This window comes from Bos mutus, chromosome 12 (genome assembly GCF_027580195.1).
Source record: "Bos mutus isolate GX-2022 chromosome 12, NWIPB_WYAK_1.1, whole genome shotgun sequence".
NCBI classification, from domain to species: domain Eukaryota; kingdom Metazoa; phylum Chordata; class Mammalia; order Artiodactyla; family Bovidae; genus Bos; species Bos mutus.
The window spans coordinates 12,948,387-12,963,205 of NC_091628.1; the positions used below are offsets into that span (position 1 = coordinate 12,948,387).

General features: G+C 41.7%; 1 non-coding gene across 1 annotated transcript; it reads left to right on the top strand.

Annotated features, from left to right (window-relative positions):
- Positions 1-5,376: 5,376 nt before the first annotated feature.
- TRNAG-CCC (transfer RNA glycine (anticodon CCC)) lies at positions 5,377-5,449 on the top strand. Its single transcript has one exon. It is a non-coding gene; the product is annotated as a tRNA-Gly (tRNA).
- The last annotated feature ends 9,370 nt before the right edge of the window (positions 5,450-14,819 follow it).

A 14,819-nucleotide genomic window follows, 5' to 3' on the forward strand; every position in this document is an offset into this window, starting at 1 on the left:
AATAAAGAAAATATTTAGCTTAAAAAAAAGGTATTATGATATGACCCAATGTATAGATTTTATGAAATGATTCAAATGCTTGTATTTCTGCATGTATAAAGAAAAATGTTTTTAGTCTTAAAAATCAGCAAAAGCGGCTCACATTTCTGAAACTCGATTGTTTTCCTGCCACTGGAATCCTGGTAGCTGCAGGAAAGCTCTGCAAGGCTGCCTGTACACTGAACAGGAGCAAACCAGGACTCTTAGGAACAACATACATGAGCTGAGGTGAGGCAAATAGAAATGGGAGTGTGGTAGGGTCTTGGAGATGGGGGGCTGGCTGAAAACCAATACGTCTGAAATGCACTGAACACCATGGTGTAGTCAAGGATGGCGAAGAAACAGAACGAAATGTCAGCTGAGCATGAGAATAGGTATCTTTTTCAGATCCCAGGTGTCAGGCAAACTGTACACAAGCCCCAGGCAGTCACGGGGCAGAGGAAAAGTGCTGATCCAGAATCAGAGGTCTGTGTACCAACCTTGGCCACCCACCAACTGTATGCACGACCTTGGAAAAGAAACATGATCCCTTGGCCTCAGTTTCTACACATGTAAAAAGGACAAGAAAAAAATAACATCTCACTTATGATGATCAGGTGAGTAATACACATCTATTTTACCATGTGCTTTAAAAAGCACTTTATTTTATAAATGCTGCACATATGAAAATGCCAAAAAATCACTGACTGCCCCACACACATACATGCACACCTTACCATTCACATATACATTCATACATGGAAATATATACCATTAACATATAGAAATGCTGTATATATGCAAGTATACAACTCTTCTCCCAAATTACAGATGAGAAAACCAAGCCTTAAGGATCTTAAAAAGCTAATCCACACTGTAATCCATTATAATTATTTTGAGATCCAGCAAAGACAGGTATTTTTAAACTCTTATTCATAGCTGATAAATAGTATTTCTGATCTGGAGAGGGATTTGTAATCCCTGACCTGGAAAATTTCTAAACCCAGGTGCTGTGGCTGAATTATGTCCCACTAGAATTCATATGTTGAAGCCCTAACCTGTAATGTGATGGTATCTGGAGATAGAGCCTTTGGAAGGTAATTAGGTTTAGATGAGGTCATGAGGAGGGGGCCTTCATGATGGGATTCGTGCCCTTAAAAGAAGCTGCACTGGAGCGACTGCCCTTTTTCTCCTATGTAAGGACGCAAGAAGGCAGCACGTCTACAAGTCAGAGAAGAAAGCTCTCACCAGAAACTGAACTCTGGTCAAGCTTGATCTTAGACTTTCCAGCTTTTCCAGAACTTTGAGAAAATAAATCTCTGTTGTTTAACAACCACCCGCCAACCTATGCTGTTTTGTTATGGGAGCCTGAACAGACTAAGACATCAGGTCAGAAGCCTTTATATCATATCTTCACAATATCCTAAACTCCCTATATCTTGGACTTCCTGGTGGCTCAGTGGTAAAGAATTCACCTGCCAATGCAGGAGACGTAAATTTGATCCCTGGATCAGGAAGATTCCCTGGAGAAGGAAATGGCAACCCATTCCAGAATTCTTGCCTGGGAAATCCCAGGGACAGAGAAGCCTGGCAAGCTAGTCCATGGGGTCGCAAAAGAGTCCAACATGACTTAGTGACTAAACAACAACAACAAACCCTGTATCTCATCACTTGGTATTGTTAGTGCCGCTTCTGGCCATGTGACCTTGGATAAGCTGAGGACTTTCCCACATCTTAGTGTAATGACTAAGTGATTTTATACATGACCTCACCTAGAATAACATCTGGCAAACAGTAAACATTTAATAAGTATGAGATTTTGTCATTCATTGTATTGTCATGGGACTACCTGGCTAAATTATAAAGTCCATAAGGGCCTATGGACTTTGATTATGCCTAAGAATGAACACAGTGACACAGCACGTAAATAAATATTTGCTAAATGAATGGCCAGATGATGAGAAAGGAGAGAGTGATTAGGAGAAAGGAAACATTTTCAGGAAGTATATACCACATCTACAAATAGAAACAAGAGCTATTTTCTCAGAGACTTTAAGCAGAAATTTATAAGTTGCAATTTAATTGATTCATCACACAGCCAAAAAGATGAGGAAAGAGTAGTATAATATTCTTAGAACAACTGTCTTGCATATAATAAAATACCCACTGTAGAATTTTTTGGGGTGTGCTCTATCCTAAAACCCATTAAAGCTGCTGGAACACCCACTGTGAAGGTTTTGGTTTTTCATTTTATTTTAATAAAATATTTTACTGGAGGGAAGTTTGGGGTGTGACAGCAATGAAGTGTGTCTACAGCAATGAAGTGTGTCTACAGACATTCCATTTCTGGACACCCGTGGAGATGAATACAGTGATCCCAATGCCTGGGAATTTTGGCTGCTGGTTATCCAAAAATGAAATGTCATGTATGAAAACTTATTTTTTATTATTTAATATCCAACTGTCTGCCCAGCAAATCAGAATGACAAAAAAATAATAGCTATTTCAGGATGCGGCACTACATGCATTACAGAAAATACATCTCATTTGGAACTTCAGTCCTATTCTTGATGAAAGATCTATGAAACATGAACTTTAAAATATTCCTCATTACCCCCTGAATAAGGGTGATTATGATCCTTTAATTTTGCTTTGACTGAAAGTAAAAAGCAAAAGCATGGCTATACTGCACAGTTGCAGCCATACCATATACATAAACAATCCGTATCTCTAGGCAAACCTTTTATAGCCTAAATAAGTCTAGAAGACAATGAGAGCAGTAAGTTAGATTTAAACGCAAGATGTTGATCTGTAGCTCAAGCAAGTCAGAGCAGACAGACAGCCTGTTCATTCCAGCATAATTCCCACCTTGGACTAAACTGTCTGAAGAAATTCAGCATTACTCTGCTTCTCTAAAGACCAAATAAGTTGCATAATTGCATAATTTAATGTCCCCAAAACAAGAAGAGAAGAAAATTCTCTCTTGGTCCATTCTCCAGCATTCAAGGATAATGCCAAGATAAAGCTTCCCAGAGATTTCTAACCTAACTGTGTTGGACAAAACCCATGAGTCCTCTCTATCAGAATACCCCACATCAATTCCTATGGAAAAGAAGGAAAGAATCAATATTCATGAAATCCTTGTGTGCATTTGTTTGGGAAGATCACATCATGTTTGGAGAGAGAGTCAAGAAAATCTACTTCTCCTCCTTTGGAAATCTACACAGACCATCACTGTTTTCATGTACCAAACTTCCCACTGACAAGAGCAAGAGGTAAGCTAATTAAATAAAGTTTGGACCATGCCGCTTAATTTCTTCATGAAAAGGTCCTCCCTTGTTTTGTGTATGTTTGTTCAAAGGAATTACCTTGCAGCTCTGACTACATCACATTGGTAATTGCTTCAAAAGATGTATTCCCTTCTCCTGGGCTAATGACTCTTCACTCTTTCCCTGGGTACTAGCATCTGGTCATATGATTTTCAGTATTATTTATATGCTGATGATGCCCAAGCTTATATTGTCATCCCTGATTTTCATTTGAGTTTCAGACTTTTATATGCAATTTCCGACTTGATGTATTCATTAGGATGAAGAATAGAAATCTCAAACATAAACCTTTTAATCATAACTCAATTCCCATCCCATACCTATTTCTCTCACAGGCATCTGCTCACTTGCTCAAACCCCAAATCTACGATTCATCCTTGACTATTTCTTTCCTTCTTCATCAGCAACTGTCAGACTGGCCTCCAAAATAATGAACAAGTACAAACTTATATTAATTAACATAGTGATAAGTGTCATGAAGACTATGAATCAGGATGATATGAGAGGATGGAGTGGGGATATACTTTTGGTAGGGTTGTCAGGGTAGGCCTTTTTAGGAAGGTGACAATTCTGTCATCTGGACATCCAGATGGAGACATTTCCAGGCAGAAACAACCACTCTTAAGAAAAAGAAAGAAGGCTGTTTTGAATGAGGGAGGAAGTACCATGATCTCTGGCCACAAAGGGAGATAGGGGTCAACTCATATAGGACACTTTAAACCAAAATAAGGACTTTGAAGTATTTACTCAAGCACAATAGCAAGTCATCAGCAGGTTTTAACCTGGGGATAACAAGATATATTTTATTTTTAGAAGATCACTCAAAATCAAGATCCTCGGGCAACATGAGCTAAATTCAGTTGCATCCTTCTACTACCTTTGCCACCACACAGAGATACTATTGATCCAACTGAATACAACAAAAATGCTGCATAAAAGCACGCAGCAATAAAATAGAATACATAATCAATTCAGAAGAAGGGAAGGAGGGAGAGGAGGAAAGAAAGGAGAAAGGAAGAGAAAAACCTTAAGAAACCAAGATGAAAAAAGAACTCAAACACTGTGTGGTAATGCTGACAACTGCTGAGAGAGAAGCCCAAGGCGGCCTGGGTATGTGTTATCAGCCCTGGATGCTAGAGCAGGAGGCAGGGTCGGGGTGGGGGTTGTGGGTGGAGGCATATTCTACCTTGCAGGTGGAAAAAGGGGAGAGGGCCTGGGGGCAGTGTGAGGCAGGAGAAGAATCCTGCAGAGGATGAAGTTCCTGAAAGGATTTCCCTGTCTGGATAAAGAAGATTAGAAAAACCTCACCCATCAGCTCAGGGAAGAGGAAAGGAAGGCTTGCAAATTGCTGGGAATCTGAGTGGAAAACAAAGCCTTTCATGAAACTGAAACCCTATAACAGAAACGCCATCAGAAGTTACAATGCCCAGGGAGTGTAATAAACTCAAGTCAAGAGGATATTACAAAAACTTCTCTAGCACTAGTGAATCCCTGAAGTCCAGGCAAAAGTAAATGCAAAATTGAGCACCAGGGAGTGTCTGATTTACATGGAGAAAACAAGAGCTCACAACAAAAAAATTGCAAAGCACATAAGAAATGAAACCATTTGAAGGAGAAGAGCAGCTACAACCATTAACAGATGTAATACCAATATTCTACAGTAGTTGACAAAATCTGAAAGAGATTATGAAATAAGAATGGAAACTAAAATCAAAGGGCTTATGCTAAGGAAAAAGAAGACACAAGTTGAAAACAAAAACAAATCACATACTGCTTTAAACATTAAAAAAGTATTTATTCCAAAACAATTTCAAGAACAAAGCTGGATGCCTCACACTTCCAGACTTCAAACCATGTTACAAACCTACAGTAATTGAAACAGCATGGTCCTGATAGGAAGACAGACATGAACAGATGCAACAGAACAGCTCAGAAACAAACCCATGCATATATGGTCAAGTGATCTTTGACAAGGGTGCCAGGACTACACAATGAGGAAAGGATAAGTCAACAAACGTGCCTGGGGACTTCCCTGGTGGTCCAGTGGCTAAGACTCTGCACTCCCAATGCATGAGGCCTAGGTTCAATCCCTGGTCAGGGAACTAGACCCCACATGCTATAACTAAAGATCCCACGTGCCACAACAAAGATCAAAGATCCTATACGCTGCAACTAAAATCCAGGACAACCAAATAAATATTTTTAAAGGACCAAAAAAAAAAAAAAAAACCCACACAAATGTGCCTGGAAAACTAAATGTCCATGTGCAAAAGAATAAAACTGGACCCTTATTCTATACCATGCTCAAAAATAAATTCAAAATAGAATAAAGATTTAAATGCATGACCCCAAAGTATAAAACTCTTAGAATAAAATATAGGGAAGGCTTCATAACATTGGTATTGGCAATGATTTCTTGGATATGGTAACAAAGGAAAAACTAGACAAGTGGAACTACATAACTAAAAAGCTTTTGTGCAGCAAAGGACTATCAACAGAGTACACAAAATAATCCACAGAATGAGAGAAAATATTTGTAAACTATATATCTGAGGAGTTAATATCCAAAAATACATAAGAACTCCCACAAGTCAGTAACAAGAAAAAAAAATTTTAATGGGCAAAGGACTTAAATAGACATGTCTCCAAAGAACACATACATGTACCCATAGGTACATAAAAAGATATTCAACATCACTAATCATCAAGGAAATGCAGATTAAAACCACAATGCAATATCACCTGACATCTGCTTGTGTAGCCATCCTCAAAAAACAAAACAACAAAAAAATCCCAAGCCTTGGTGAGGATGTGGAGAGAAACTGAAATCTTGTGCCCTGTTGGAGGGAATGTAAATTGGTGCAGCCACTATGGAAAACAGAATGGAAGTTCCTTAAGAAATTAAAATAGAACAGCACATGATCAAGCAATCCCACTTTAGGATATCTGTCAAAAAAAAAAAAAAAATGAAATTAAGATCTCAAAGAAGCATCTGCACTCCCAAGTTCACAGCAGTATTATTCACAATAGCCAAGAGGGTAGGAGGAAAAGGGGACGACAGAGGATGAGATGGCTGGATGACATCACTGACTTGATGGATGTGGGTTTGAGTGAACTCTGGGAGTTGGTGATCGACAGGGAGGCCTGGCGTGCTGCGGTTCATGGGGTTGCAAAGAGTCGGACACGACTGAGCGACTGAACTGAACTGAAATGAATAACAACCTAAGTGTCTATGAACAAATGGAGGAATAAAGAAAATATGGTATATACATACAATGGAGTATTAGACTTTAAAAAGAAAGAAATCCTATCATGTGCTACAACATGGATGAACTTTGAGGACATAATGCTAAAGCCATTGGCACTTTTAATGTTAAAGCCATTTGGGGACATAATGAAAAAGCCAATCGACATGAAGGCAAATACTGCATAATTCCAATCATATGATATATCTGAAGTAGTCAAACTCATGGAAGCAGAAAGTAGAATGGTTGTTGCCAGTGGTTGCGGGTGGGAAGGGGAGAAATGAGGAGTTATTGTTCAGTGGGTATAGAGTTTCAGTCTATAAGAAAGTTGATGAAAGACGGAAAAGTTCTAGAGATCTACTGTATAACATTGTACATTGTACATAAAACTAAAATACTGTGCTGTACACTTAAAAATTTGCTGAGGACAGATTTCATGTTATGTGTTTTTTAGCACAATAAAATATATGAGGGACACATCTTAATAAACGATTTTATATTCAAGAAATTATTCATTAAATTTTAAAAACTCAATGAATATAGCAGATGAGAACCAGCTCAAGACAAAATTAGTTGACTCCAAATACATTTGAGGAAATTACACAAAATGCAGCATAAATACAAAGGAATATGCAATCTGCAGGAGGGAGTAAGAAATATAAAGACTAGAAGAAAAGTTTCAACATACATCTAGTAGGATAGTAATAAGAAAGAATGGTGGAAAAGCAATATTTAGGTCTGAGTCATCACAGGACTCCAGTCACCTGGGCATAAAGTTTGGTCCAAGGGTGAACATATGTCCAAAGATGCCCAAATAGAATACCTCTTTACAACAGATATATGATGTTGGGAGAGTTAATAACTTGTCACTGGGTTGCAAGATATAATGTCAGAAGCAGTGTATTGTGCTTTGGGTGGTGGACTTAGACATGGGATGGGGCAGCATGAGCTGGAAAACTTTTACAATTCCTTAACTTTGTTCCATACCTATTTTATTCTTTCTTTACACCAGCTACATCTGGGGGGACCCTAAAAGCAAAGGCACACTTCTGAGCATACACTGTGAACCTCACACTTTCCTAGGCAGTGGGAATGAGCAAGACCCGATCCATGGAGAACCAGAAGGCCAGGGGCTGGAAGGGTCAGAAGGCAGCCTCCTTGCGTCACGTCCAGAGTCCCTCTGCTGTGTCTTCCTCCCTCTAGAGCACTGTGCGCCAGGCAAGATAATGACTGAGAGCTAAATGAAGGTACTTTAACCTCCTCTCGACCCTTGTTTGAGTTCATAATGAAACGAAATGCACCAGCCTCCCTCACTCTCACCACACTCTTCGGGCAGAAACATCTCATTTGAAACAGCTTGGGCTCCCTGGGCTCTTTGCAAGAATTGGTGGGGATGAGTTTTGATGTTTACAATTGTGAAAAATCCTCTGCTCACAGCCTGAGGGAGAGCAAGGCCATGCGTAGAGTGGGGACCAAATCACCGGGCTCCAGGCACACTAGAACCTGAAACCAGATGACTCTAGATGGCAGTGGGGTCTGCTGAGTGATCAGGATGGGGAAGTCGGGTATGACTAAACAGGGGCTGCTGAAAATGAAGGAAGATACTGCAAACTAAAGAAGCACTGCGGTACTACATTCTAGCCAAAATGGATTAAATAATCAATGTAAATCCTTTTCCATTTGAGTGAAAATCCCAGTAAGTCAGCTCAAAAGATTTCTGGATCAGCAGCTTACCTTCAAGGTGGTTAAAGACAGTCTTAATTTGTATCTGTTGTGTCAGGGTTATCTCTTTCAGCATTGGTTCAGGATTTTTTTTTTTAACAAAGTATTATTATTATTATTGGGCTTACCTGTGGCTTAGTTGGTAAAGAATCCGTCTGCAATGCGGGAGACTTGGGTTCGATCCCTGGGTTGGGAAGATCCCCTGGAGAAGGGAAAGGCTCCAGTATTCTGGCCTGGAGAACTCCAGGGACTGTATAGGCCATGCAGTCGCCAAAAGATTAGTGGTAGTAGTAGTATCACTATAATTATTATTTGCATTAAAGTCAGCCAGGGCTCAGTAGACTTGCAGTGAGATGCTCTGATGTGTCCCTCAGAATCCCTGGGTGTGCTAAGTTGTTTCAGTCGTGTCTGACTCTGTGCAACCCTATGGACTGTGGCCCACCAGGTTCCTCTGTCCATGTGATTCTCCAGGCAAGAATACTGAAGTGAATTGCCATGCCCTCCTTCAGGGGATCTTCCCAACCCAGGGATCAAACCCACGTCTCCTGTGGCTCCTGAATTGCAGGCTGATTCTTTACCACTGAATCACCAGGGAAGCCCTCTCAGAACCCTCTCAGAACTGAAAGAGTTCCCCAATTGCCAAGAGGGCTTCTGGCAGAAAGCCCCGTGAGGTGTCCTTCCCAGGGCACTTATGCCCAGTGACTGATTTATGTGAAAGTATAAATGTTTGGTCCCCTCCACTAATTTCAGAGCTCCTTATGGGGCTGGCCTCTGCTGAAGCTATCTCCCAAGCCAGCTTCTCCTTCTGCCTAATCCTCTGTCTTTTAGCCGGAGCTATGAATCCCAAGAACACTCCCTCACAGACTGCTGCACACCAATCTCCATCTTAGCAGTCCATGGCCTCTGGCAATCACCATCTGGTGCCTTCACATCCTACCATGGACTTGTCCAGTAGTGTATGAGATAAAGATAGTGCGTTCTCACTCCGATGAGATCAAAGGATGCCAAAACAACATATCTCACTTTGCCTGACCTTATTCAGACCCAACACCTTGTGGACAAAGTGATGCCTGGATGCCTCTTCAAAGAAGGGCTTGCTGCCCAGCTGTGGGCACTGCAGTGAGCAAGGTGGCCTCGAGCTGTCAGCTTCTTCGGGGTGTGCCTCAACTGCAGAGAGTGGCCCCAGCAAACGTCATGCCCCTTCTAGGACAGCCCAGACCTGGTGACCAGGTGATCTAGTGACCAGGTGAGTTTTAGTTGCTCAGTTGTGTCTGACTCTTTGTGACCCCAGGGACTGTAGCCTGCCAGGCTCCTCTGTCCATGGGATTCTCCAGGCAAGAATACTGGAGTGGGTAGCCATTCCCTTCTCCAAGGGACGTTCCCAACGCATGGATCGAACCCAGGTCTCTTGCATTGCAGATGGATTCTTTACCACTGGAGCCACCAGGGAAGCCCGACCAGGTGAGGTGTGCATAAAAATATCCAGCCCACTCAGACCCAATGGGTGACATTCTAATGGGCCACATCTGCTCCAGAAACCCCAATCAGGTGATCCAAGGCCTTGTCAAGCCTGCATCACGGCTGCACAGCTCCCTCTGCCCAGTCCTGCTTTCCCTCGTCCTCTCACAGGTGCTGTTCCCAAATAAACATCTTGAGCCCCAAACTTCCTCTCAGCAGCAGCTTCTGGATAATACAACCTGTGATACAATTTAACATTTCTCTTTCCAGGACAGCTTATGAGGTGTTCACTTAACAACAACAACAAAAAAAAGTGTGTTAGGGAACTGGCAGATAGGAACAGCTCCTTCTCATCTGGGAAATGGAGAAATAATTGATGTTGCTGCCTCCCCTGGCCCCGTGGGATACCAGCCAGTTGTGAGGTGACCTTTGTCTGAATTTGAGAGATGCCGGCTGTCAGCAGGTCACCATTTGTGCACTCAGTGGAAAACAAGACCAGGTGTATGTGAAATACTTATGGAAAATAAAGACTGAGTGGTCTTCTGTCACAGAGAAAATAGAAAGGACTCTAACTACTCTATGGTGTTTTTACTAATAACATTAATGATACCCTGCATAAATCTACAACTATTATGTGTTTATTTGGTAATACTTTAAAAATTGGCAACAACTATATGCTATTAATGGGCTCAAAAAATGAAAAGGACTGCTTAATCAAAAATCAAATACTTCATTCATGAGAAAGTTGATGACAAACTTATAAACTTCAAAATGTTTATCAAAACTGACCACCTACCACGGGGACTATACGATACCATTGATCTCACAAAAATCAGAAGACACAAATATGCTAAGGCACCAATATCAACTCCCAAAGATTTTGCCTGAAGACAATGACCCAACATATACAGTTGGGTAATGTATGCAGCAAAACAAGACTTTTAGATGAAATAACTGCTCCTCTACATTAACTCTCTAACATTAACTTCCTTCCATTTTTCTTGTGCACATACATAAAGTGAAGGTGGCTATTAATGTACTGGCTCCAATGCAGAAAAAAGTTTCAAACAATTCAATGATGCCATTTTTACATGAGTATAATCAGATGCTATGGGGCTTCCCAGGTGGCTCAGTGGTAAAGAATCTGCCCGCCAGTGCAGGAGACCAGGGTTCCATCCCTGGGTAGGGAAAATTCCCTGGAGAAGAAAATGGCAACCCAGTCCAGTATTCTTGTCTGGCGAATCCCATGGACAGAGGAGCCTGATGGGCTACAGTGCATGGGGTGGCAAAAGAGTCAGACACAACTTGGCAACTAAACAACAATCAAACACTATATACTGGAAAATGATTGTTTTTTCAATAATGGTTTAATTTTTCAAATAGAATTCATGGTACCAAAGTAAAACATATGGAATTTCACCCTGTTGAAAGTAAAACATTTGACATTACTAGAGCAAGATGCCATTATAAACTCAGTTAAATGAATCATTGCTACTGTAAATTCAGTGTTTAAAAAGTTCATACTAACATTATCCTCACATGATAATATAAATACAGATTTTGATGGAAAACAATGCCACGGCAAAACCATGTTCTTTCTAAAGAAATTTATGGAGTAGAAATGTGCTTGGAATTAGGTGTGGTACAACATAATTTATCCTGCACTCAACTTGTCAAACGGTAGCAGTAGCTATAGAAATTTATAAATATTATATCATATACATAGTAAGAATAACTGAACCACACTTTTTTGTGAAAAATCTGATTTTGAAAACAAAGCAGTATGTGTTTTTCTCTTTTCTGGTGGCCATAAGTAGGATTTTAGACATATTTAAGCCTTTGAAGAAATATTTTGTAAATCAAGCTAAGTGACCAACAATGGTGTTAAATTCTTTATAAGTGAGCCTTCTAAATTTGGTCCATATTTTTTCAAAATAGTTTTGGAAAATTTATCAACATCATCAGTGAATGGAAGATCAAAAAGCTTCAGTTTTTCAGACTTCCAATTATTGATAATAAGGTATAAAGACAGCAAGACACTAAAATTTGTCCCCACAAAAGAACTAAACAAATTAAATGATTTGTTCTGAACAAATCAAATGATGTGCAAGATTTAACTTTGAAATTCTATAACAGCACTTCAGAATATCTCAAATTGTAGAAACTTTTTAACAAAGCTCCTATTTTTTCTGTTTCAGACTAGGGTAAAGTTGAGAACTGAAATTTGAAAAATATAAACTTGGCAAAATAAAGAAAACTAATTTGACAAGCATTGCCTTGTAAAAATACTCTCTGAAGAAAGTTACTCTAAATGGAAGCCAAAAGTAGCCTTGAAAATACGTTAAGAATTGAGAATATCATCCACTTAGAATTTGTTTTGATCCTATTAAGTATGCTAGAGACAGTATATTCTGCAACATAATATGGTCTATAGAGAAGCTCAATTGAAGGTTCATTTCAAATTTATTAGCCTTAAAATGCAACTTTAAAGAAAATTTCAAGTAATTTTCTTCAAAAATGTAACACAGCAAGACCACATGGGGGAAAAACATATTCTTCAGAAAAATACAGTAGCATGTTATTTGAGATACATGTGTTTTAGGAAACTGATTAAAGGGGGTGAGTTAAAGGGTTGGGGGGGAAATCTTTCAGTTCTGATGGGGGTTCTGAGAGGGCTTCCCTAGTGGCTCACCGGCAAAGAATCTGCTGCAATGCAGGAGCCTCAGGAGACCTGGGTTTGATCCCTGGGTCAGGAAGATCCCCTGGAGAAGGAAGGAATGGCAACACACTCCAGTATTCTTGCCTCAAAATCCCATGGACAGAGGAGCCTGGTGGGCTACAGTCCACATGGTCGCAAAGAGTCAGACACAACTGAAGCAGCTAACACACAATTACTCTGATTCTTTTTTATGTTTACTTTTCACTTTATATAAAAAGTATTTTTAAAATTAACTTTATTATAGGTGCTGTACAATGTTGTGCTGGTTTCTGCGGTACAGAAGAGTGAATCAGCTATATGTTTACATACATCCCCCCTTTTCCTTTTTGGATTTCCTTCCATTTAGGCCACCATAGCTCATCAGATACAGTTCTTTGTGCTACAAAGTAGGTTCTCATTAGTTATCTATTTTACACATTGCATCAATACTGTATATATGTCAATCCCAAATCTCTCAGTTCATCTCAGCCCCCACACCCTTTCTACCTTGGTATCCATACATTTGTTCTCCACATCTGTCTCTCTACTTCTGCTTTGCAAATAAGAGCATCTACACCATTTTTCTAGATTCCATACACATGTGTTAATACACAGTATTTTTCTCTTTCTGACTTCACTCTGAATGACAGACTCTAGGTCCATCCACATCTCTACAGATGACCCAACTTTCTTCCCATTTATGGCTGCGGAATATTCCACTGTATACATGTACCACATCTTTATCTGTTCATCTCTTGATGGACGTGTAGGTGGCTTCCACGTCCTGGCTATTATGAAGAGTGCTGCAATGAGCATTGGGGGGTACATGTGTCTTTTTGAATTATGGGTTTTTTTTCTGGGTATATATACTTCCTAACAGGATTGCTGGATTATAGCAATTTTTAACTTTACCTTGAAGTCCACGGATGGATGGAATCGAAGTGATGTCCCACCAGAACTGGCCTAGGCCACGCCAGAGGACAGAGACAACCCCATGGCTAACCCAGCAGCTCTTTTTCGGCACGGGGCCCCTTGCCTCTCCTCCCCACCTGTCCGCGGTGTGTGGAAGGCAAGGATGCTTGCGTGGAGCCAAATCCTCTCATCTCCCGACCCCGATCCTCCCCCGGGTTCCTCGGATACAGCGGACAGCCTCGCGAGGCCTACTCGGCTTGCGTCTCGCGAGAAGTCCTCTGCCAAGTGGGCTTTGGGGCCAGGAGGTCGCCTTGGTGCGTGAGCACGTCCAGCCTGGCCCTGGGCGGTGACTGGGAGCACTCTGTATCTGTCCTGAGGGGCGTAAGGCCGAGTAGGGGCGTCGGCTCCGGTTCCCAGCAAGGAGCTCCTCAGGCCCCCGTGGCCATGGTGCTTTCGGTGAGCAAGCTTTCCGAGGGGTTGAGACGGTAAGGGAGGCGCGGCTGTCATCCTGCGCCCTGCCCACCCCCGGCCACCGTGGGGTGGGGAACCGCCTCTCCGCGGTGGTCCTCACTGACGCTACAGAGGGAGGGCAGCCTAAGTATCAGAGCTCCACCTGCCTAGGTGAGGTAGCTGAGGAAACTCACGTGCACGTTTTCTCCAGAGCCCGGCACTGTCATCCTTCAGAACCAGCGACTTCCGCGCACTTGCAAGCTGCTGCCGGGCTCCAGAAATCCTAGAAGGACGCAGTCGCTTCTCCCCAAGATCCCCGCCGCTCCCATGCTACCGTGGAAGTGAGGTGCAGGAGACAGGAGGACCAGGCAGTTCTCTGTGACAGTGGTCGCTTTAAAACACACCGAGGGGCCAGGTCAAGTGGATGGCAATAACTTGAAAGTGGGCGATTGCTCCAGACATGTGGAAGTCGAATTGGTTGTTTTGGCAATGAGTTATGCCTGGATGGGGTGGGGCGGGAAGACCGGTGAGTCCTGTAAGAGTCCATGGTGTCTGTAAGTCTGTAGAATGGTGATAAAGTAAGGGAGGAAGAAGACTGAAAGACTGAACCTTAAAGCCTTTTTCTAGTTAATTCGAATTTAGCATTTGCCATTCCCTCACCTTATCCCCTTGTTTACCTTTGAAGAGCATTTAGCCCACCCAGGTTGTACAGAATGTGAGGTAGATATGGAGCTAAGAGAGTTTTCCAACATTAGCAGCTGACTCAGAGAAGGCGATGGCACCCCACTCCAGCATTCTTGCCTGGCAAATCCCAGGGACAGGGGAGCCTGGTGGGCTGCCATCTATGGGGTCGCACAGAGTCGGACACAACGGAAGCGACTTAGCAGAGCAGCAGCAGCTAGACTGTCCAGTCTCCTGGCAGCCCAGAAGTCCTCCTTTCTTTTTCCAAATGCTTCAGCTCATGGCTAATGATCTGTATGTAGGCAT